Genomic DNA, 24,831 nt, shown 5'->3' on the forward strand with positions numbered 1-24,831 from the left:
CGGGTACTGATGTATGTGATGTCATTAGGTTAGTTAGGTTTAAGTAGTTCTAAGTTCTCGTAGGACTGATGAGCTCAGAAGTTAAGTCCCATAGTGCTCAGAGCCATTTGAACCATTTGGTGATTAATTTCACACTATTTAATTACTTACCAGCCCTAGTGGAGATGCAAACGCACGTTGTAATTTTTGTACGTTTTCCGTACAGGAAATGTAGCCTCATTGATCGAGAAGCGCCGGTTACACTTCCGAAATGTCAACCATGTATCTTACAATTTGTAATGGTACATTTATAAAATGACTGACTTTACACGGGACTTTCCCTTTTGCCGCAAAACGTGATCATAGGTATCGAAGTTTTTATTTATGTATAGTAAGCCAGAACAACATGACTGCCATATGGACACGGCAGGAAGTGTGATTTTCATAGAGCTGACGTAGTGATTTTATGCCCGTGCGTTTCGAAACTAAACTGTGTGCTTAGAGAGCCAGATACGGCGGACAAACGCCGCTGCAGCGCGCTGCGGCCGCCTATACTGCGCTGACACGCGCACCGTAGCTGACTTCCAGAGCGTTCAGGAGCGCGATGACCTCGGCACGCTCAACGCCGGCGTCCGACTGCGCCGTCTGGGGGACTGAGAATCCGCATTTCGTGATCGACAAGTCTCTTCACCCTCAACGGGTGACTGTGTGGTGTGCAATGTCCAATCGCGGAATAATCGGTGCGATATTCCTTGATGGCACAGTGACTACCGTGAAGGTTTTGGAATACGATTTCATTCCCATTATCCAAAGTGACCCTTGTTTCGACAAGATGTGGTTTACGCAAGACGGAGCTCGATTCCAGCGAAGCAGGAGAGTGATGTCCCGGAGGGGCACCTTGGTGACGGCATTTGGCTCTGGGGTACCCAGAGGCCACTGGCAAGGGCCTCTATTAGCCGCCATATTCTCCCGATCTGAACACACGCGATTCCTTTTCTGGAGCTATATTAATGACAAGTTGTACAGCAATACCCCCAAAACCATTTCTGAACTGAAAACAGCCATTCAGGAGGTTCCGACACTTTAGTAGGTTATGCAGAATTTAGCTATTCGTCTGCGCCACACCATCGCCAATGATGACAGATGTATCGAACATGTCATAACTTAAATAGGGATATCAGTAGTGACATTTACACGTCGAACAAAGTGTGTGCACGTCGTAGTTTGTAGCTAATTTAAGTTTTTTGCATAGAGTTCGACAATTATCACCCTGCAAGAAGCGTTTGTGACACAGTGCGGGCGCTAGGCTCAAGGTAGCCGGCCGGTGCTCCGGCTGCTGCTGCTGCAGCAGCAGGCAGCTCTAGGAAGCGGACGGGACGCGCCTGAGCTGCATCTTCATCTGCAGCTGGGTCGCTTCCTTCCGGTCAGCGGCTGGCCGCTCGCCAAGCCTGGCTAGCTAGTAGCTCGGGTCTGCACAGACACCAGGAACACAGGGGCTGTTCTAGCCGCCTCTGCACTGCGGCACCACTCCTGCGGGGTTGCGGAGAAAAGTATTCACCCTATTTTCTTTTTGCGCACCCAGTTCGCTGTATGCTGTGATCTGTTTACACCCGCAACATATGTCGTCTAACAGAGAGCGTGAGAAAACTGCATTCCATCTCTGAAGGAGCTACAAAAATGTGTTTGAAGTCTTATGGGACTTATCCGCAAAGGTCATCAGTCCCTAAGCTTACACACTACTTAACCTAAATTATCCTAAGGACAAACACACACACACATGCCCGAGGGAGGACTCGAACCTCCGCCGGGACCAGCCGCACAGCCCATGACTGCAGCGCCTTAGACCGCTCGGCTAATCCCGCGCGGCACAGTTCACGTAGCTCCATCGTCGGAGGTTCGAGTCCTACCTCGGGCATGTGTGTGCGTGTTGTCCTTAGCGTAAGTTAGTTTAAGTTAGATTAAGTAGTGTGTGTGGATTGAGAGTAAATCGAAGAAAGACGAAAGTAATGAGAATCAGCAGAAATGAGAACAGCGAGAAACTTAGCATCAGGACGGGTGGTCACGAAGTAGATGAAGTTAAAGAATTCAGCTACCTAGACAGTAAAATAACCAATGACGGATGGTGCAAAGAGGACATCAAGAGCATAATAGCAATGGCAAAAAGGGCATTCCTGGCCAATACAAGTCTATTAGTATCAAACATAGGCCGCAATCTGAGCAAGAAATATCTGAGAACGTACGTCTGGAGTACAGCACTGTATAGTAGTGAATCAAACCGGAACAGAAGAGAATCGAAGCATTTGAGATGTGGTGCTACAGACGAATGTTGAAAATTAGCTGGGCTGATAGGGTAAGGAATGAGGAGGTTCTGCATAGAATCGGAGAGGATAGGAATATGTGGAAAACACTGCGCCGGGTTTTGAGGCTCGCCCCGGAAATCCACAAACAAGAGGATTGGTCATGAAAGACAGGGGTCAGGGCTCGATTCCTGGAGTGACATCTCTTCCTCTACTTTTTCTGAATGTTTTAGTTTTGGAATTCTCGATTTATCACTTATTCTATTTACATTCTGATCACCCATTCAATCGTTGTAAGCGTCCTTTTCAAATACTGTCCCATGTAGTAACTCAGTTGCCACCGCTGTGAGAGACTTCTACAGATCAGAAAATTCATGCGCCGTGCTGCTTTGCCGCAGTTGCAGAGCCAGGGAAAAAAGGAATGAGGAAGAAGAGAAGGCCGACGCTTTGCGGGGGAGCGAAGCGTCGGAATGTTGGCAGCCGTGCACCACGCGGGCGGTGCGGCCTGGGACGTGCGGCGCTTACGTCACGGCTGCGAGCAGTCAGTTGGGTCCGATGGGGGGAAGGGGAGTGGCAGAGGAACAGGGGGGGGGGGGGGGGAGGGGAGCGGGTGGAGCAGGCAGAGGCGAACCCAGCTGCCGCAGCAGAGCAGTCGCCGCTGGCAGGCTGCCGCAACAAGTAACAGCAGAGGGTAGGACAGGGCCCTGACGAAACTCTGCGTGACGGTACAATGCAGCGCGGGAAGGGTAACAAGGCCTGCGCTTGCCAGAACATCGACCGTACGCGGCATACTCCGAGAAACACTCTAACATTACCATCGTCATTTTTTTTCTGTTTTCCATCTTTCCCTTAGTTGTTTCAAATTCGAGGAGGTATGTACCGTCTATATGGCAATAAGCAAACTGCCTTCAATTAGTTGCATAGCGGTACATAACATTACGATATTTAAAAAGCACTTTTTTAAGACATCATTGTACAGAACAAGATGTTTGGAGACGTCAATGGTTAGGTTCCATCTGCCCAGTGTAACACACACATTTTATAACATTTCAGTCTTCAGTTACAGTAAGTATAAAGCCCACTCTAAATTTTAACCTCAAGATAACATGCAAATGTAACCGGCCGACGTGGGGTAGTCGTCTGCACACTGGTCTCGTATTCGGGAAGACGGCGGTTCATATCTCTATTCGATCACCGAAATTTAAAGTTACCGTGGTTTCCCCATACCGGTGACGGCACTTGCTGATATGGTTGAAAAGGACACGTCCCATTTCCTCCTTGCTCCCCCCCCCCCCCCCCCCCCCCCAGTTGGTGCTCTGTCTCTAGTGATTTCGTCGCCGGTGGGACGTTAAACCCCAATCGCCCTTCCTTCTTTCTGCTAGCAAAAGGTGACGACGTACTCTCAGTCTTATAAGAAGAAATCATTAATTCGTTAGATTATCCGCTCCGTGGTACATTTTCGCGGTCTGCGGTGAGGAAGGCAAGTGGCAAGTCGAAGGCTTCAGTAGAGTGTGGTCGGTCAGCTCAACTGGCTGCGCGCTGGCAAGCAGACTTCCGGGTTCGAGACCCGTTCCAGCGAAAGAGTTTAAACTTTTGTGATGTATCCCTTTCATTACTGTTGGTGACTACTGTTATTCCGATGAAATTTATTCCCATGCGACTTTAAAATTATTCTCAAACTACATTTGCGCACCTTATTTTGTATAAATTGCATCAACTACTTGCCTGTGATTTTGAATTAAAACATACCAAATGATAAACATTTAAAAAATAATAAAACAATTGTTTCTCTGTCTGTTTTTGATCAGCAGCATAAGCGGCTGAATAGCCAATTGCCTTATAGAGGCGAATAATCGTAAAAATCATAATGGAAACTATAATAACGCTTTTGTCTTGAGCACAGTTTTTGCTGATTTTGTTGCACCCTACACGTTTCGGCGTTACGCCATTTTCAACGGACCTGCAACAAATCGGGTATTATAGTAAATACACCGTGATAAGTGAACGAAATTTAACAGTTTCCAATTATATGACACACAATATTTTATGGGCCAACAAAGAGCAAAATGAATCTGTCCCATGTATTAGATACACAGTTTCTCGTTAGTCCTAATGTCGTAAGATGTAAGTGTAAACTGGTTAGAATGTACTCATGAGAGGGAAGAGATGGCATTTACCGCATGGCTGTTATGATATACGTATAATATTATGGTATTACAAAATAAATTTATATTTTTTGAACATCATACTATATCGAATAACAAATGTTCATGTATCAAGTTGGTAATAATAAAAATATTCCTTAAACATAAAGTTGTGATAAGTTAGGTGTTCATGATCAATACCAGATCGCGCTGGTGTATAATGATGTTCGTAGAGCATTTAATAAGTTTAGAAACTTACAGATTGTACGTAATATACGTACAAAGTATAGACAGTACAGAAATACTACATTGATATAGATATGGTCGAACATAAACACTTTTGTATACCAAGAAGAAGATACAAAGCTACAAGTTGAAGGAGAAAGCCGACGTGTGAGGAATAAGTTTAAGCTATGAGGTCAATCAGCGGGTAGCTAATAATGACATAATAATAATATAAACGAATACATGTCAATAAAATAATTTATACAACATATCTCTTATTGGAAAGAAAGTTCTTCCCGCTGATACTTGAGCATTGCTTAGCTGGGAGCCGTAACAGGCATGATTAATAAAGGATACATGAGGAAAATAGTCAAGTGTCGTCATGGGTTTGCTTACGGGACAGCCGTGGCAGACTACACAAGAAAGACATTGGACACTACACAGTGGTTTCATGTTAAAATCTGGAGAGCGGAAGTTCGACATCCATCCTGTGAAATTATCAGTACCCAATCGCAAAAATTCCTGGTCACAGCCAGTCTTGGCGACAGCTGTACTTCTCCTGGACAAAAAGTGACTGGAACAGGCCAAGGGTAGAAACGATACTAGTGCCCTAAAATCTCTTTGCGGACTGCAGAGTACATGTAAGGCTAAGAACTGCAACTTTGGGTGCGAATACGTAAATGGAGTAGCGATTAGATGGCGACGATGTAAAACGAAAGGAAGTTGCTTCCAGTGGTGTTAGAAATACTGCTGCACGTCAGTTACAGAATATTTGTAGGTGACTGAAGAAGGAAATAACGTGGAAAGACCGAGAACGAATATAGTTCGGTGCGCGGTAGCACACACGTGTAGAAGCGAGCCCCGTGGTGGATTGGACACATGTCGACGTTCTCTCGCACTGGTGACCAGTGCAGAACCTGCTGACTCATTCGGATAATGAACGCGTCCACTACGACACAGCCAAAGCTGAATGGGGAACAGCGTGACGTCAGAGCAGTCGCGAAACAAAACACGCAGCTGTTGTGCACGTGGCGGCAGACTTACCCCCCCACCCCTCCAACCGCGCGCGCACACATATATGCACACACACACACACACACACACACACACACACACACACACACACAAAACTCTACGAGCCGGGAATAGCAAGAAACGAGGCGTATGTTGCCTTTTTATGGGTCCCGTCAAGATGCATATTATTAGTGTCGGGCCAGCGGCCGGCCGAGGTGGCCGAGCGGTTCTAGGCGCTAAAGTCTGGAACCGCGCGACCGCTACGGTCGCAGGTTCGAATCCTGCCTCAGGCATGGACGTGTGTGATGTCCTTAGGTTAGTTAGGTTTAAGTAGTTCTAAGTTCTAGGGGACTGATGGCCTTAGAAGTTAAGTCTCATAGTGCTCAGAGCTATTTTTTTTTGTTGGGCCTGCGCCTCATATTGAGGAAGCAAGGCGGCATTCGCCTGGAGAAAGAAGAAACTGAATAGCTGACTGGGATTTGAACCCTGCATCTCCTGAACGTAAATTGAATGTGTAACGCCGACCGAAGTGGCCGAGCGGTTCTAGGCGCTACAGTCTGGAACCGCGCAACCGCTACGGTCGCAGGTTCGAATCCTGCCTCGTGCATGGATGTGTGTGGTGTCCTTAGGTTAGTTAGGTTTAAGTAGTTCTAAGTTTTAGGGGACTGATGACCTCAGAAGTTAAGTCCCATAGTGTTCAGAGCATCTTTTTTTTTTTTTAATGTGTAACGGAACTCCACCGCTACTTCATTGTCGTTAGCGATATAGAAAACTTAGGAAGCTCTTAGATTAGCGGAAAATACGGCCTACACGTGAGAAACTTTTGTAATGAAATGTCTTATTCTCATCGCTTTTAGTGACGTGAATGTTGATCTGCATCTTCATCTACTTGGCTACTCTGCAAAAGACGCATACTGCTTGTTTGTGAAGCCCTGTTTACTGGACCGTTTTCCCCTCTTAATATTGCGTACTTTCACCGGTGTAAGTTGCGCTATTAATTGCCATTTATGCATCTGGACACGTGCTTCTACTGGCTGCAGCCTGCGCGAGGTTGTGGTTGAGAACGACACGCAGTGAAGAGGCAGAAGCGGTGGAGTCCGTCCGGAAACTGCGGAGGAACCGCAGAGCGTGACCGCAACAGCTGAGCTGTGGGCAGCCGACCCACATAACGTAACGGCGAGGCGCGTGGGCCGCGGACAGCGCGCCCTCTCTCTGGGGTCACTCCGTCTGAGGACGCGCTCTGCTTCAGCCAGCGAGGCGTCGTAGCGGGCAGGCGCTCGGCTGCCGAAGGCGCAGCAATGCGGCTAGTTAGGTCTGGGCGACTGGGTGGTGTGCAGGTGTCGAGGCGAAAAATGTATAGTCCATCAGCACATCGTCACAGTAGCCTCAGAGCATCTACACTGAAGCGCCAAAGTAACTGGTACAGGTTGTTGTTGTTGTGGTCTTCAGTCCAGAGACTGCTTTGATGCAGCTCTCCATGCTACTCCATCCTGTGCAAGCTTCTTCATCTCCCAGTACCTACTGCAACCTACACCCTTTTGAATATGCTTAGTTTATTCATCTCTTGGTCTCCCCCTACGATTTTTACCCTCCACGCTGCCCTCCAATACTAAATTGGTGATCCCTTGATGCCTCAGAACATGTCCTACCAACCGATCCCTTCTTCTAGTCAAGTTGTGCCACAAAATTCTCTTCTCCCCAATCCTATTCAATACCTCCTCATTAGTTATGTGGTCTGCCCATGTAATCTTCAGCATTCTTCTGCAGCACCACATTTCGACAGCTTCTATTCTCTTCTTGTCCAAACTATTTATTGTCCACGTTTCACTTCCATACATGGCTACACTCCATACAAATACTTTCAGAAACGACTTCCTGACACTTAAATCTATACTCGATGTTAACAAATTTCTCTTCTTCAGAAACGCTTTCCTTGCCATTGCCAGCCTACGTTTTATATCCTCTCTACTTCGACCATCATCAGTTGTTTTGCTCCCCAAATAGCAAAACTCATTTACTACTGTAAGTGTCTCATTTCCTAATCTAATTCTCTCAGCATCACCAGACTTAATTCGACTACATCCCATTATCCTTGTTTTGCTTTTGTTGATGTTCATCTTATATCCTCCTTTCGAGACACTATCCATTCCGTTCAACCGCTCTTCCAAGTCCTTTGCTGTCTCTGACAGAATTACAATGTCATCGGCAAACCTCAAAGTTTTTATTACTTCCCCATGGATTTTAATACCTACTCCAAATTTTTTTTTGTTTCCTTCATCGCTTGCTCAATATAAAGATTGAATAACATCGGGGAAAGGCTACAACCTAGTCTCACTCCCTTCCCAACCACTGCTTCCCTTTCATGCCCCTCGACTCTTATAACTGCCATCTGGTTTCTGTACAAACTGTAAATAGACTTTCGCTCCCTGTATTTTACCCCTGCGACCTTCACAATTTGAAAGACAGGTATGCGTTTACAAGTACAGAGATATGTAAAGAGGCAGAATACGGCGCTGCGGTCGGCAAAGCCTATGTAAGACACCAAGTGTCTGGCGCAGTTGTTAGATCTGTCACAGCTGCTACAATGGTAGATTACCAAATTATAGATGAGTCTGAAGATGGAGTTATATAGTAGGCCCGCGAGCGATGGGACACAGCAGCTCCGAAGCAGCGATCAAGTGGGGATTTTCCAGTACGACCATTTCACGAATGTACCGTTAAGTTTCAGGAATCCGGTAAAACATCAAATCTCTGTCATCGCTGCGGCCGGAAAAAGATCCTACAAGAACGGAAGACAATCTTTCAACGTGACAGAAGTGCCACCCTTCCCCAAATTCTGCAGATTTCAATGCTGGACCATCAACAAGTGTCAACGTACGAACCATTCGACGAAACATCATCGACATGGGCTTTCGGAGCCGGAGGCCCACTCGTATGCCCTTGATAAGTGCATGAAGAGAAGTTTTACACCTCGCCTGGACCCGTCAACACCGACATTGGACTGATGATGACCAGAATCATGTTGCCTGGTCGGACGAGTTTCGTTTCAAATTGCATCGGGCGGATGGACATGTACGGTATGAAGACAATCTCATGAATCCATGGACCCTGCATGTCAACAGGGAACTGTTCAAGCTGGTGGAGGCTGTGTAATGAGCCGGCCGCGGTGGCCGAACGGTCCTAGGCACTTGAGTGTGGAACCGCATTGCTCCTACGGTCGCAGGTTCGAATCCTGCCTCGGGCATGGATGTGTGTGATGTCCTTAGGTTACTTAGGTTTAAGTAGTTAAGTTCTAGGGGACTGATGACCTCAGATGTTAAGCCCCATAGTGCTCAGAGCTAGAGCTGTGTAATGGTGTGGGGCGTATGCAGTTGGAGTGATATGGGACCGCTGATACGTGTGGATATGACTCTGACAGGTGACACGTACGTAAGCATACTGTCTGATCACCTCCATCCTTTTATGTCCGTTGCGCATTCCAACGGACTTGGGCAATTCCAGCAGGACAATGCGACACCCCACATGTCGAGATTTGCATCAGAGTGGCTCCAGGAAAACTCTTCTGAGCTGGCCACCAGACTCCCCAGACAGACATGAACATTACTGAGCACATCTGGCATGCCTTGCAACGTGCTGTAACCCGTGCCACTTGAGGCTCCTACCACACTACTGTCACCAGCTTACCGCCTTATTACGCTATGTTACGTTTATCCACTGCATATGGTGTGTGACGGTACGAACTAGGGTCAAAGTATCATGTCGTTTGTCAATAAGTTCACGCCAGGAAGAAGAACTATTCTACAATGACATCGTACGTAATGAACATGTTTGAAATTTAAGTCTTACTTTTACTTCGTAGTGCGGCACATCATTGAAAGAGATATTAAAATGACGTCCCCGTATGGTCAAATAATGAATATCGGGTTCTCAACAAGTATTACTATATCAAGAATAGTTAATTTCACAATAATGGTATGTTGTTTACTGACAGTATATGCGGTACAACTTGTTATGGCGTAAACTTAACGTTGCAATAATGTACTAATGGTGAAATATGTGTCTTCACTGCAGAATCACTCGAAAACGGCTACAATGCTGAAATTGCAACATAGTTTCCTGAAGGAATAAAATAACGGGTAAACTGCGAAAATATCATTGAGACAACCCCACACGATTCTTTTCTCCTAGCATTCATCCGGCTGGTAAGGGGTCCGCTTTTTCAACTTTGAGCAAAATTAATTTATTATTTAACTTCGTGATCGGATGTCCTTCCTGACCGTCGTCACAGCATCCTAAGGGAGGGAAATCGTGTGTGCCCTTCGTATGGGAATGACGTAAACTCTGTTCTGCTTGTTACCGTATTCTTAACTGTTTGTGTTGAGATGGATGTTAGGGACCAGGCCAACATTTGTCCAAACGAGCCTGGGAAACCGCCTGAAAACCATACTCCGACTGGTTCGCTTACCAGCCGCCATGCGGATTCGATCCGGGTCCAGCCCGCCTTCCTGTCTCGCAAGCTGCGCGTTAAGCCCCTTTTACACGACTGACTTTCTTGTCTCAGATGACTGTTCAAGACGAGTGAGTCTGTTACAGCGGCCCCGGGATATCATTCCTGTACTGCGTCTTGTATGCTTCCAGTGGCCGTTTTCGTTTACACGACAGCTCCAAAATTATGTATGCTGTGAAAACCGTTTGCTACCCCGTTTGGCATCCGAACGGTGAAAGTGAGATTATGAGGGGCTACCCTTTTTACGGAGAAATAGAAATATAGCAACAAAATGTACGAACAAGCGATGATAATGACCGAAGCAGATTTCCTGGTAGAAGTTCTTATCAAAAGTCGTGTGGTAAATTCTTTTCATTCCTGAGAACTGAAAGAATAGCAACAGTATTATCCACACATCTGAGAAGGATAAACATTTATTTGCTCGAGAAAATATATACTTTCGAACATATCAGACAATACCTAGAATGTAGCGAACAGCGCCTTTTTGCTTTATACTGTATATGTTGTTTTCTTCCTAAGTGTTAAACAACATTGAAAATTATTTTCCTAGTCAAATAATTCTGACCTTTTCCCTGTTGAAATAATTTTCATGAACAAGTTTATCTATTTAAGTTCTTAGTTGTCCATGGAGTAGGCCTTTTCTCTGCAAAAAGAAAATAACTTTTCTGGTTTCAGATATGTCGTATCTCTTGTAGGAGAACACTAGTAGGAAAAAAAGTACGAGGACCTTGTGTAACTTTTCATTGTGTCACAATGCACCCCAATACAGATTAAGAAGACACAAAAAAACACGTTTCATTTTTATAAAAGGAGCTCGACCACATCAGGTTGACTTCCGATGTTGGCAGACCACGCGCCTTACACTCCCTTATTTCTGCGCATGCGTAGTGAGCAGTATACTCGCAGATTTAGAACACAGTTGGCACATCACTGACGTCACAGACACACTCGTGTCGTGGTTTGTTGCTGGTTTACACGCGTGTACCAAAGGCGCAGTCGATTCTGAGCACAAAATTGGTCGTGTGCAACGAGATTTACGCTATATAAGAGCACATGACGACTCTTAATAATAACAAAATCGTGGACAAATGTTAACCACGGAGAAAACCTTCGGGAATCCTTAAGCTCGGATGTCCCTTCGGCGGTTTCGGAGGCTACATGTTGGCACTGGATTTCACCGTCTCCTTTCTCATCATCAGTAAGAAAAAAACCCTGCAGCAGACACACTTATGGTTACGGTAGCCATATGTGATAAAGCGTCATACATAACACGGTACTCAAGCATAATAAACTGTTCCACTTAACGCGCATGGAAAAAATATCGATTTGCGAAAAAAAAAAAACTTTTCTTGTGAATCTACTCTTGTGTGTGCTCCCAACGGACAACACTTTACTACCAAATGCTCAGAAACAAATTTGATTTGATCAGGTACTGATAGGCGCTTGTCGGCCGACTTTCGTTTGTTTAACATACAACCGACAAATAATTTGGTTTCCAGCACCTACCTCGCCTGGAAGGATTTTGTTGTACAAAAACCAACTAATATAGGGGCGAGAGTTGCTTTGACAATCTCAGCCGTCTAATTACTCCACTAAAGGAGCTTCATTTACTTTTTCGAGGAATTCTACGAAAGCGATAACGCGCGAACAGCCACAAGGAGGACGCCAGTTTTTTTTTTTTTTTTTTTTAATGAGCGGCGGAGAGGAGACTGTGTGCTCACCATTAGTCACACTCACAGCAGTAATCTGGTGTAGAAAGAGCAGTTTTTGTTGACAGTCGGGGGGCCAAAAACACTGATTGCGCGCATGCCTCATCATGAACAAAAAGCTGCAGACGTACAAAGAAACAGACATTCGCAGCGTCGGAAGATTCCTGGAATGCGCTCACGTGCTCACTGTGTATGTGTGTGTGTTTGTATGTCTAACAGACATAATCTAGTATGTTCCCGGAATAGCGGCCTGGTCTCTACAAGAAAAGCGGACACAAGGGCGAGACGTCAACGACAGAACGCGCCGTTTGCCCAGTCGAGCACACGAAATAAGAGCAATGAATTAGAACAGTTTGCGAACTCTGCGGTTGTAGCGCTTACGAAATTTTACCGCAGCTAAAATTATTCTCTTACTGTAGTAAAATTTAAAATGCTCTTAGGTATTAAATGACTTGATGAGTAATTTAAATAAATCATACAATCCCTCTCTAAGTTTTTTACGTAGACATGTACACAAAAGCGACTGAATCGTCAAGCGATCAAACACTAATAACCAGTTGATGTAAATCAGATCAGGGAACGGTAGAGTCACAGCTAGTTCCCGGCGCTTTCACTGCCGCACTTTTACCCCTCGACTGCTATGGTCGCAGGTTCGAATCCTGCCTGGGGCATGGATGTGTGTGATGTCCTTAAGTTAGTTAGGTTTAAGTAGTTCTAAGTTCTAGGGGACTGATGACCTCAGATGTTAAGTCCTATAGTGATCAGAGCCACTTTCTTTTTTTTTTAACCCCTCTGGTTCACGATCGTCCACAATCATTTCAGCGGTACTCCCGGAGCGGTATGCGCGCTTGATACCGGTAAACTTCACGCTGCTGCCACTTGTTAATGAGGTGTGTTCGCCAGCAGAAAGTCCTTGCTCACGATACAAATTCTGTCCGCCGATTTCTCATAAACAGAAACGTTAACTTTCACCATAACAACTGAAAATTTCACTTCTAAAACAGTAATCACTTTCATATATTACCTGAATGTTAAAGATGTGTCATAGCCTGTTTTACAAAAAAATTATCCATAGTATGACAGAGTTACAGAGATGGTTAGTCATCACAAACAACTCCTTTTTTTGCAGTTGCAAAAACCTTTAACAGCTACGACGAGGATGGACAGCCATCCAACAGCCTCTTGCAGCTCACCATCGCGTGAGCGCGTGTGATTATCGTCTTCCGTAATCGTCCGCAGACAGTTGCTGGTCGGTTGCTGTTAGCTGTTACAAGTTTCGCGACTGTACCTAGAAAGAAAGTTGCTGTCTTAAAGCGTAGAATACGGAGTACGATAAGCTCAAGTGTAGCTGGACGGCAAAAATTCATACATGGAACCAGCCAAGCCTTTTTATTCTCACTAATTCTCTTCTTCTTTTTCTCCTCCTCCCTTTTCTAATGCATATCCAGTAATGGAAGTTTTTGATTTCGTTTTCCGTGACTTCTCTGTTTCGTACCAACTGCAAGAACGTATTTTTGATTTCACATTATTCGTCCTAAACAGTCGTCTTTCTCTACTTAATTAACGGTACAGTGCCCCGCTTAGTTACTCATTTCTTATCCTCGCCTTCCACAGTAGGCTTGTTAAGGGGTATACACCACACGTAACGTTTTACAAGTCTCCAATTCCAGGTAAAAAACCTAACTTGAACCAGTTCTTTTTTTTTAATTTTTAAGTACTCCTCTCGGTCTTGTACACTGCGGCATTTCATGTGCTGTCAGGTGTTCATTGTAAGTAAGCCATGTGCTCAGATACTTAAATTGGCCGTGTGTTTCTACGTCAAGTCGCAGTTTTCAAGGAAACTCATCTTACTTGAGGTGGTCATGCATTTTGTTTGTTAGTGCTGATAATTGTAATATGACGTACACTGACCTGTTGTAGGCAATTAGGATAGCATCGCCAGCATATGCGATCCTGTTGATCCATTTTCCGTTTACATTTATTATCAAATGGTTCAAATGGCTCTGAGCACTAATGGGACTTAACTTCTGAGGTCATCAGTCCCCTAGAACTTAGAACTACTTAAACCTAACTAACCTAAGGACATCACACACATCCATGCCCGAGACAGGATTCGAACCTCCGCGGGACCAGCCGCACAATCCAGGACTGCAGCGCCTGAGACCGCTCGGCTAGACCCATCCTCACTACCTCCAGTACCTCGTCTCCTGCCTTCCAAACTTCGCGGAAGCTACCCAGCAAACCTTGCAGAACTAGCACTCGTGGAAGACAGTATACTGCGGAGACGTGGCTTAGCCACAGCGTGCGGGATGTTTCCGGAATGAAATTTTCACTCCGCATCGGAGTGTGCGCTGGCGTCTGAAGATTGTTGTAAATCACCCGAAACCAGTTATCAACAAATTGTGATTTTGTATTTTATTACAATCAAGACTATTGAAAAATTCAGATGCGTCGAAAGGGGGGAAAACTGCTGGCAGTCACTCTTGTATGGTAATTTATTTTGTCTTTACCAGCGTCAGGGTGGTTGGACTTGGTTCAGACAAGGTCTAGGTTAAGTTGGAATGCGGCAGTTGGCTGTGAGTTAGGAAAGTCAGATCAAAAAACTACCTACAGTGTCTTGGACCCCGCAGGAATGTCAACACATTCCATCCGCGCACGAGTGTCACAAAATCCTGTCTGCGATCTCAAACCCATCCATATTGACCCTGGCCGGCCGGTGTGGCCGTGCGGTTAAAGGCGCTTCAGTCTGGAACCGCGTGACCGCTACGGTCGCAGGTTCGAATCCTGCCTCGGGCATGGATGTGTGTGATGTCCTTAGGTTATTAGGTTTAATTAGTTCTACGTTCTAGGGGACTGATGACCTCAGAAGTTAAGTCGCATAGTGCTCAGAGCCATTTTGAACCATATTGACCCTCATCACAGCTAATGGGGGAGACAATTTTTTTCCAATATATGGTAGGTTACATTCTCCACCCCTAAAGAGTAGAGCGGCTATTGTGAATTATGCTCATCAGAGAGTCGGGGTATTTTCAGTCAAGTATCAGAAGAGGTGGATGTGGGGTAGATGACGTCCCAAACGGGTTTATTTGTTTATTTGGTGTAACATCCACGAGATAAATTTTAGCTATAGTGCGACGAGAGGAAATTATGCCTCTAACAGTTATAAACATTATCTATTCGACATATAAAAAAACAGTGAAAACGATGATAAATATTAATTACTTATATAATATTTTATGATGTAACTGGACATATCGATGTGTATCATACAAAGACAATGATAATTGTAAATTCCTTTTATGATCTGCGTTTTTCTTCTTTTGTTTTTACCTTTTGTTGGTTGGCTTTTGTAGGTTGCGGACGCACATCAAACTGAGGTCTCTTAAGAAACTGTAATTGTTGGTTAATTATTACTTGATAACGGAGTTCATTATTATTATAAATATGAATGAATAATTATTTGTAACTTTAATTCCTCACTCAATAAGTATTATCTGTGTTAATTATTTCTTTCCGCTGCAAGGAGCGCAGCCATTGATGATAGCGATTTGTATTGCGTTTTTTGTCTGTGTTTTCCTTAGAAAAAAATCAAATGTTTGCTTCATGAAGTCTAAATAGTGCACAATACGAAAGTTAAGTTCAATAAGCATTTCAAATACTTATCTTATTTGCTCTAACAATAGAAAGTCTCTATAAAAAAAAAATGGTTCAAATGGCTCTGAGCACTATGCGACTTAACTTATGTGGTCATCAGTCGCCTAGAACTTAGAACTAATTAAACCTAACTAACCTAAGGACATCACACACATCCATGCCCGAGGCAGGATTCGAACCTGCGACCGTAGCAGTCGCGCGGTTCCGGACTGCGCGCATAGAACCGCTGAAAGTCTCTATCAAATATCTGCTGCCATCTTAACAATTATCTCAGCGGCAAATTCAAATTACGCAACTCTGCAGACATAAATGCCGAAGGTAATACAAATATGTAAAAATAAATGTGCACCGGTGGTCCCGAACTCATTTTAATGAAAATAATTCGAATCAGATCGGTTCTTTAGAAACAGTGCTCATAGCACGATCGTTATATCAAATTTTCTAGCTGATGTATGGAGCCGAAATTAATTAAGCACGAGTTGCGAAGAATATTGTTTCAGGTAATATACGTGAGTGTTGTACGCGGCTGATATTCAGTGGTTTTAATGATCATTTTGCTGGAGATAACTGCTTCCATCATAATCAATAGTTGTATAGAATCTATTGTATGAATTATGATTTAGTGACACCTACACAACTTACAGACAACACTTTAACACGACGTTAACTTGGAGTTCTTTAGCAACTTGACCAAATCCTTAGCCGGGAGAAAAATTATTTAGTAATTACTCAATGTAATAAAATAAGATTAACATTTTCATTTACAAATTAGTTAAATACCAAACCACTGAATAAAACAGCGAACGCCACATTGGGATGGGATTTACCTTACAGCCAAGGGCTCAAAATGGCTCAAATGGCTCTGAGCACTTCGGAACTTAACTTCTGAGGTCATCAGGCACATCGAACATGGCATAACCTAAATCCGAATATCTGTAGTGACGTTTACATGTTGAATAAACTGTGTGCACGCCGTAGTTTGTAACTAAGTTGTCAACCTGCACGTCTTTCCGCACAGCAGTTCGATCCGCGGCGACCGAGCGGTCGGGCTCCACGGCGGACCAGGCTGGGCAGGAAGCGTGTCCCGAGACCAGCGGAGCGCACTTCCACGGCACGCCCTCTGGCCAGCCCACACTACACACACTGGTAAACAACAAACTCTCGCCACGCTGCAGTCTCTGAGCACCGTCCACAGGCCAGGCGAAAAAGACCGATCTACGCTGTGTAATAATAACAGCCCTGCGATCCACTAGGAAGGTATATCGTTGCCAGACCTACTCCAAGCTGTTGTAGCCCAACATGTAACGAGCCGGTCACGTGTGAAGGGGCTATATTTTCGCAGTGAGGTAAGAAGCTACCTAGGGGCGTGGTGACTCCCTCGGTTACTAATTGATTGGAGCGGCCCAGGTTTATAGTACGGAGCGTATTGAAAATATGTCGTACACAAACGGGTAAGCATTTTGCGCGTATCCTGTCCCTAACAGAGACGGCACGTGGCAGCAGGCAGGGGGAGTGCGCGAGATTAGCGGCCCACAAAGGGCGGCGCGGCACTTCAAAGCGGCCCGCATGTAACCCGACGTAAAACGTAATCCCCGGGGGGCGGTCGCCGGCACCGGTTGCCACGGCAACAGCATGGCTGCCCACAGCAGGCACGCCTCTCTACAAGCTGTTTACAGAAAGTAAACACCGGCAACGCTACGTAGCGCGGGACGGCAAAATGGTTATTTTCCACGGAGGTACTATATATTTTGGACGCTGTGTGGGCCGGCCGCGGTGGCCGAGAGGTTCTAGGCGCTTCAGTCCGGAACCGCGCGACTGCTACGGTCGAAGATTCGAATCCTGCCTCGGGCATGGGTGTGTGTGCTGTCCTTAGTTTAGTTAGGTTCTAGGGGACTGATGACCTCAGTTGTTAAGTCCCATAGTGTTCAGAGCCATTTGAACCATTTGACGCTGTGTGGTTCCAACGAAGAAAATTTCTATCGCTGCGAGGAAAATCTATGGGCAAACTCTTTTGTAATCGATTTTCGATCTAACTGCTCCGTAGCGCTACTTAATCGAAACTGCAGTACATGCATATGTCGAATACTAGCTGTGACGAGGGTTGCTCATTTTGTATAGACCTCATCCGATTCCATAACTACTGCATGGACAGTTTGCCTAGACATTTCACAACAAGTCTTTTTAGCTTCTCTGACGGGCCTGGATATCCGGGAAAAACATTAAATTTAAGTTTTACTATTCGAACTGGCAATACCACGCTGCGTCATATTGTTGTCTGGCGAAGTAGTACCACCTAAGACGAAAACTGCGCATCGACCATAGTTTTACATGACGACCACGCCATGCAAACAAACAGACAGGAAACATTCCGCGATAAGGAGAAGAATCAAACTTTGAAAAGAGTCGTATTTTATGCGCTACACTCAACGATTTGTGGTACGGTTGAGCTAAAAACAATTTGGCAATTGTATTGTTACATATATTACGTGCGTTCTCACAGTCAAGACGTGACATAACGCCACTCGGGGTAGCCGCGAGGTCTGGGGCGCCTACCCACGGTTCGCGCTGCTGCCCCGTCGGGGGTTCGAGTCCTCCCTCGGGCACGGATGTGTGTGTTGTCCTCAGCGTAAGTTAGTTTAAGTTAGATTAAGTAGTGTCTAACCCTAGGGACCGATGACCCCAGCAGTTTGGTCGCATAGGAACTTACCACAAATTTCCAATTTCCGTGACACTACATGCAAGCACCTACGCTTCCTTCGACTGATAAATCGCAAGAAAGCAAAGGAGCCGTCGTCGGCCTCACCGTGTCTCGCCTTCAATGTGTCCCACACTCTCCAACTTGTACCATCACAAACTCTCTCTCTCTTTATGTCACCTCTCTTTTTCAGTAGCCTTTTGTAAGAGGAATAGTTTCAAAACAGCTCGATCCTCTGTTTCCGATAAAGTTTTCGGGACGTTTTATTCGGTAGGAAGACGACTGCCGGAACAGGTAAGCGTCTTCCAAACTTTACAGTTCGTAATTGGAAAGTGATCTGTCCCGCTCCTAGTTCGTTGGTTTCTGGCTGGGAAAAATTAATCAATTAATTAAAAAATAAATAATAGTCCACATTATATTTCGGAGTGGAGGATGAAATATAATCATAATAACAATAATAATAACAGTAATGACGATAAAGGAAAATTGTCTTTTCCGTTAGATGGAGTGCAACTCTGATGTACATGCCTACACATGTCAGGGAAGTTATTTACACACAGGGAATTTATTTACTTTACACACACACACACACACACACACACACACACACATACACACACACACAAACGCACACACGTGTGTGCGCGCGCGGCTTTCATATTTTTGCCTGGGCCGGATTTAAAAGAGTTTGTTCTACCCTTCATGGAAGATAATGAAATGAACGGCACAAAAACTGTGCTAAACGCGGGAAAATTACCGGCCTGTTCACTTGGATAGGGAATGAAAATTGAAACCCGGTGCTAATAGTGTTGCATACTCATTAAATGGTGTTGTTTGCCTACTCATTAAATGGTTTTGTGATTACTAAATTAGGGTAACAATGTACAATTAACGCCACACAGCAAAATCTGCGGTTGTTAAAACCAGTCCATTCAGTGAAAGGAAGAATGAGTAATTCGTTATCGTAGTCCATAGTACACATTTCCCTTTGTGAGTGCCACAGGTACAGATTAAATACGACAGTATCATCAAAAAGCGTTCAAATGTGTGTGAATTCCTAAGGGACAAAACTCCTGAGGTCATCTGTTCCCAGACTTACACACCACTTAAACTTACATATGCTAAGAACAACACACACATTCATGCAGGAGGGAGGACTCGAGCCGCGCAATCCGTGTCATGGCGCCTCAAACCGCGTGGCGACGGTATCATCACATCGTGTCTTGAGTCATGTGAGCTCTGTACAAATCGCTGTCAAAAAGGCACTGGTTGTAAATGTGAGTCTTACTTTGTCAAATAGCTGTGAGTAATGGAGTTGTTATACAGGGTGTTACAAAAAGGTGCGGCCAAACTTTCAGGAAACATTCCTCACACACAAATAAAGAAAAAATGTTATGTGGACATGTGTCCGGAAACGCTTAATTTCCATGTTAGAGCTCATTTTAGTTTCGTCAGTATGTACTGTACCTCCTCGATTCACCGCCATGATTTCATACGGGATACTCTACCTGTGCTGCTATAACATGTGCCTTTACAAGTACGACACAACATGTGGTTCATGCACGATGGAGCTCCTGCACGTTTCAGTCGAAGTGTTCGTACGCTTCTTAACAACAGATTCGGTGACCGATGGATTGGAAGAGGCGGACCAATTCCGTGGCCTCCACGCTCTCCTGACCTCAACCCTCTTGACTTTCATTTATGGGGGCATTTGAAAGCTCTTGTCTACGCAACCCCGGTACCAAATGTAGAGACTCTTCGTGCTCGTATTTTGGACGGCTGTGATACAAAACGCCATTCTCCAGGGCTGCATCAGCGCATCAGGGATTCCATGCGACGGAGGGTGGATGCATGTATCCTCGCTAACGGAGGACATTTTGAACATTTCCTGTAACAAAGTGTTTGAAGTCGCGCTGGTACGTTCTGTTGCTATGTGTTTCCATTCCATGATTAATGTGATTTGAAGAGAAGTAATAAAATGAGCTCTAACATGGAAATTAAGCGTTTCCGGACACATGTCCACATAACATAGTTTCTTTCTTTGTGTGTGAGGAATGTTTCCTGAAAGTTTGGCCGTACCTTTTTGTAACACCCTGTATAAGTACTTTAAGTGTAATAAGTGTTGTTGGTTCTTGGAGTTTCTGTCGAAATCGGCATCGACTATTAATCTCATTTCTGAAATAATGTCTTAACCGAAACATCTGTATTTGACGAGTGGTTCTTATAACTGAAGTAGTTTAGATGTTTGTTCTGGGTCGGCGCAATTACCGCAACTTAGTGACGGTAGAACCTAGCGGAGGACCGGGTAAATTTTGTAAACAAGTCCTTTCAGTAAATACAGTAATCAAATCTTTACCTAGTTGTAGCAGTCGGCTATCGGGCCTAGGAATGACAAGGCTTTGTTAGGATCGGATGTAATGGTCGTACAAGTTGTACGCCAGTGCAAAAACCGGACCACGTTTAAGTTGTTAAGCCAGAACAGCAACGGGCCCTCTTGGCGCTGATAAATTTTCCTAACAGTGGAGAATTTTGCATCCTTTGTAAAAGATGCTCACTGTAAAGTCTTCCCCAGTAATACACTTTTGACATCGTCAGGGCGTGGGGACGATCTGTAGTATTGTAAACGCTGAATAAATTTTCAACTGCCAAGATCGCGAAAATGTTCTGTTGCCATCTTCGGATCTATGTTTACACCATTACATACTGTCCTCCTTCAGAACAGTAAGTGGTGCTATACAGTGGACGTCCATGCTGGTATCGTGAGCTACACTAGAAGTTGGCATGTCAGTTTTAAAATACCAACTATGTGCGTTGTTGTTGTTGTGATGTTCAGTCCAAAGACTAGTTTGCCCCCCCCCTCCCCCCCCCCCCCCCACACACACACATCCCTCTAGTAGTAAATTGAAGATTCCTTGATGTCTTAGAATGTATACTGTCGCTGGTTCCTTCTTTTAGTCAAGTTGTGCCATTGTACCAAAATTATCTTATCTGCCCGCTTCTGTTGTGTATCTCCTCATTAGTTACGTGATCTACCCACCCTATCTTCAGCATTCTTCTGTAGCACCATTTTTCAAAATCTTCTATTCTTTTCTGGTCTAAACTGTTTATCGTCCTTGATTCGCTTCCGTACGTGCCTAAATCCGAACAAATACCTTCAGAAAATATTTCCTCACACTTAAGTCTACTCGTATATTCGACGATAACAAATTTCTGTTCTTCAGAAGCGCTTTCCTTGCCATTCCCAGTGTACATTTTATATCCTCCCTACTTCGGCCATCATGAATTATTTAGCTGTTCAAGTAGCAAAACTCATCTACTACATTGTCTCGTTTCCTAATCTAATTCCATCAGCATCACCTGATTTAATTCGGCTACAATCCATTATCCTAACACAGCTGTTATTTTAAAACTGACATGCCAATTTATAGCGTAGCTATAGATACCAGCATGCACATACCTTGAATAGCATCAATGACTATACTGAAGGAGGAGATGTAAACACAGATCCGAAGATGGCAACAGAGAATTGCCGAAACCAATCATCTATACGAATAAAGATATCCGCGATTTCGGCACTACAAAATTTATTCAGTTTTCAAAACGCTCTTATCCGAATAAACACAAATTACGACATTTTGGATAAAATAATTTTGCGTACAGGACCAGGTCATTGTAACTACTAAAACAGATAAATTGCCCACGTTTCAACCGATTTGCTGCGGTCTTCTTCAGGGCGATTCACTGCTGGACATTGGTGAATGTTTCCCTTTCTATACTGTTATTAATTAAATAAGGCAGTTTTCGGTAAGCGATTCAGTGATGTTTGTATCTGTACCTGCCCGCAACGAAACTTGTCACTGAAACAAAGGTATTTTCACTGGAATCTGTACAGAGTCAAAGTCACGAGTGTTTCGAACTGGAAATATTAAAATAAAATCTGCGCTAAACGACAGAGGCACACCTCGGGAGCAGCCGAGGCCAGCGCAAAGAGCGAGAGCGCGAGTGCGTGGAATCTGGCCGGCGGAGGACCGCAGCACCAGCCTGGAGCCTGGAGGCTGGAGCCTGCAGCTGGAGCAAAAAACCGGCGCCTCGGAGACCGGCCGGCGGCCATTGCGTAAGCGGGACGCGCTGCCGCTGCCTGGACGCTGCCTCGGCCACCTGCTGTAGCCTGTAGCAGTCCCCTCTGAGCGCACTTTTCTGACGACGTGAGGCGGGTGATAGAGAGGCAGACGAGCGGCCATGTTCAGCATCCGTACCAGACGTCGCGGTTTGCCAAAATCCCTACACCACATACAGCGAAAAACTATTTCTCTCGGTTTTACTGTACCCAGACACGCTTTGGTATTATTGTGTCAGTAGTTATATAGCGTGATCTCGTGATGATGGGAAGAGATGTGTTTCACAATGTCGGAAACGAGCGAACGCAAACAGCTCTTAAGATAGGAATTTCTTTTGAAGATCATGTTTGCTGGAAATTTTATTCTTGTTTTGGTCCATAAAACCATTGCTGTAAGTTGTCTACCCTTTAATCTTAGTACCAACGTTACCAGTACACGCATTCCATTTTCAGAGGTAACAGAAGGATCTTCGCTTGTAACTTTCGTCACGGTCGTTTTCTATCCAGGTTTCCTTATCTTTAATTTATACACTTACCCTTCTCCATCATCGCTGAAAGTTTGTAAAACATCATGGAATCACCTTGTACATCAGCAACACTTGGTACGTTTCTTGCTTTATTTACTAAAGACATTTTAGGTGTACAGCTTGCAATCCGCAAAACATTGCCATTGAGATATCCTTCTCTTCCTAACATGACTATCCTCGTCTGTTGTCACGACAGAAAGTGGGTTGACAGACAGACCTTTCCGTTAATATCGCGATCATTGTATCTCGCTATTTCTTCTTCTCACTGTATTGCAACCGTGCTTGGCTCATAGTCCCCCCCCCCCCCCCAACAAGTTTCCTCTGTTCTGCTCTCTCCAGCGAGGCTCTCAGTCATCCTCAGCAATTTCATATCTGCTTCCATATCGTCTAAGAACCGCCTTCGTGGCTTTCCTCTCTGTCTTCTTTCAGTTGGTCTCCACTCAAAAACCTTTTTAGTTGCGTTAATCAGCATGAACTTTCACATACTGAACTGGGAGACATTTGGGGAGAGACGCAAACCATACCGACAAATATCACTTACAAAGTTTCAAGAATCAGCTTTAAATGACGAATGTAAAAACATACAAGTCCCTACGTGTTACTCACGTAGGACAAGGTTAGATTAATTACAGCGCGCACATAGGCACTTAAAGTCATTCCTCCATACGTGACTGGAATATGAAGAAGCCCTAAGCTACAATGGGAAGCCACTTGCCACGCAGTGCACAATGCTTTACACTTTACAGAGTACATCATTACGGCTGTATGCATGATGTTTTACTGCAGACTTAAGATCACGAATTGCGGTTATTTTTAATGTTAAACAACTTGTATACAGAAGCGTAAAATGTTAAATTTTTATTTTTTGGTGTACAGTTTCCTCCCTTTTTTCTCTGTAGTTTATGAAGATCACCGATGTGTGGTTAAAACCGGCGACAATTAAAAGTGCGTTACTGTGATTCTGTCTACAATAAATAAAGACCATTGTATAATATATGTCAATCAAGTTTCTCTATGGACAGAATGTAAATTTTTCCTGAATTATGTCATGTAGAATAAATCCAATTATTAGTCCTCAGCCATCTGACTGTTTTGATGCGACCCGCTACGAATTCATCTCCCGAGCCAACCTCTTCATCTCAGAGTAGCACTTGCAACCTACGTTCTCAATTATTTGTTGATGGATTCCAATCTCTGTCTTCCTCTGCAGTTTTTTTACCCTCCTACACTTTCCCCCGGTACCAAGAAAGCTATTCCCTGATGTCTTAACATATGTGCTGTCATCTTGTCGCTTCCTCTTGCCAGTGTTTTCTTTATGTTACTTTCTTCGCTGATTCCGTGGAGAACGTCCTTATTCCTTACTTTATCAGTCCACACACAGCTAGTTCCCACGAGTTTACTATGGACCCGAGGCTGCACGGATAAAGAAAAAGTACGTGTAATCAAAAATACTTTTTTTTTTACCGAAAACTGCTCCTTACCGTATTTACAAAATAGCTCACATGCCACATTTGAAAGCCCACTGTATTACATACGCGGCTACTCTCTGGAAAACGACAAATTATTTACAATATTACACTTGAAACAAACCGTTATCCGTATCATTTGGTTTCAGTTTAATGTAGGAAAATAAATATTTCTTTTTCTGTTTTTGTTTTCTTTCACCTTTTCCCTGATATTGCTTATCTGGAAGACACAGAACGCTGGAGTAGTTAAATGGATTCTGTCCCGCACACCTCTGATAACACATCAACACATTTCAATGCCTCGATGCGAGCGACACCGGGTTCCTCGCTCGTCTTATCTTCTCTCTCTTCGTCCACGACGATCGCCCTTTTGTTTACGATGTCCGCGTCAGTTCGTTGGTCAGAGGCCCGTTCACTGGCATCGATGTTTAACCGCTCGCAGATGTTTTCGCCAGCTACGTCTACACAACCAGAAATCTGTGTCAGAAGATTCGTCA

The 24,831-nt window shown here is 44.5% G+C and overlaps 1 protein-coding gene across 1 annotated transcript in view; it reads right to left on the reverse strand.

Annotated features, from left to right (window-relative positions):
* LOC124598913 overlaps nucleotides 1–24,831 on the reverse strand; it is a 732,917-nt gene that overhangs the window by 388,787 nt on the left and 319,299 nt on the right. The window lies entirely within an intron of this gene.

The sequence above is a fragment of the Schistocerca americana genome, chromosome 1 (genome assembly GCF_021461395.2).
Source record: "Schistocerca americana isolate TAMUIC-IGC-003095 chromosome 1, iqSchAmer2.1, whole genome shotgun sequence".
NCBI lineage: Eukaryota > Metazoa > Arthropoda > Insecta > Orthoptera > Acrididae > Schistocerca > Schistocerca americana.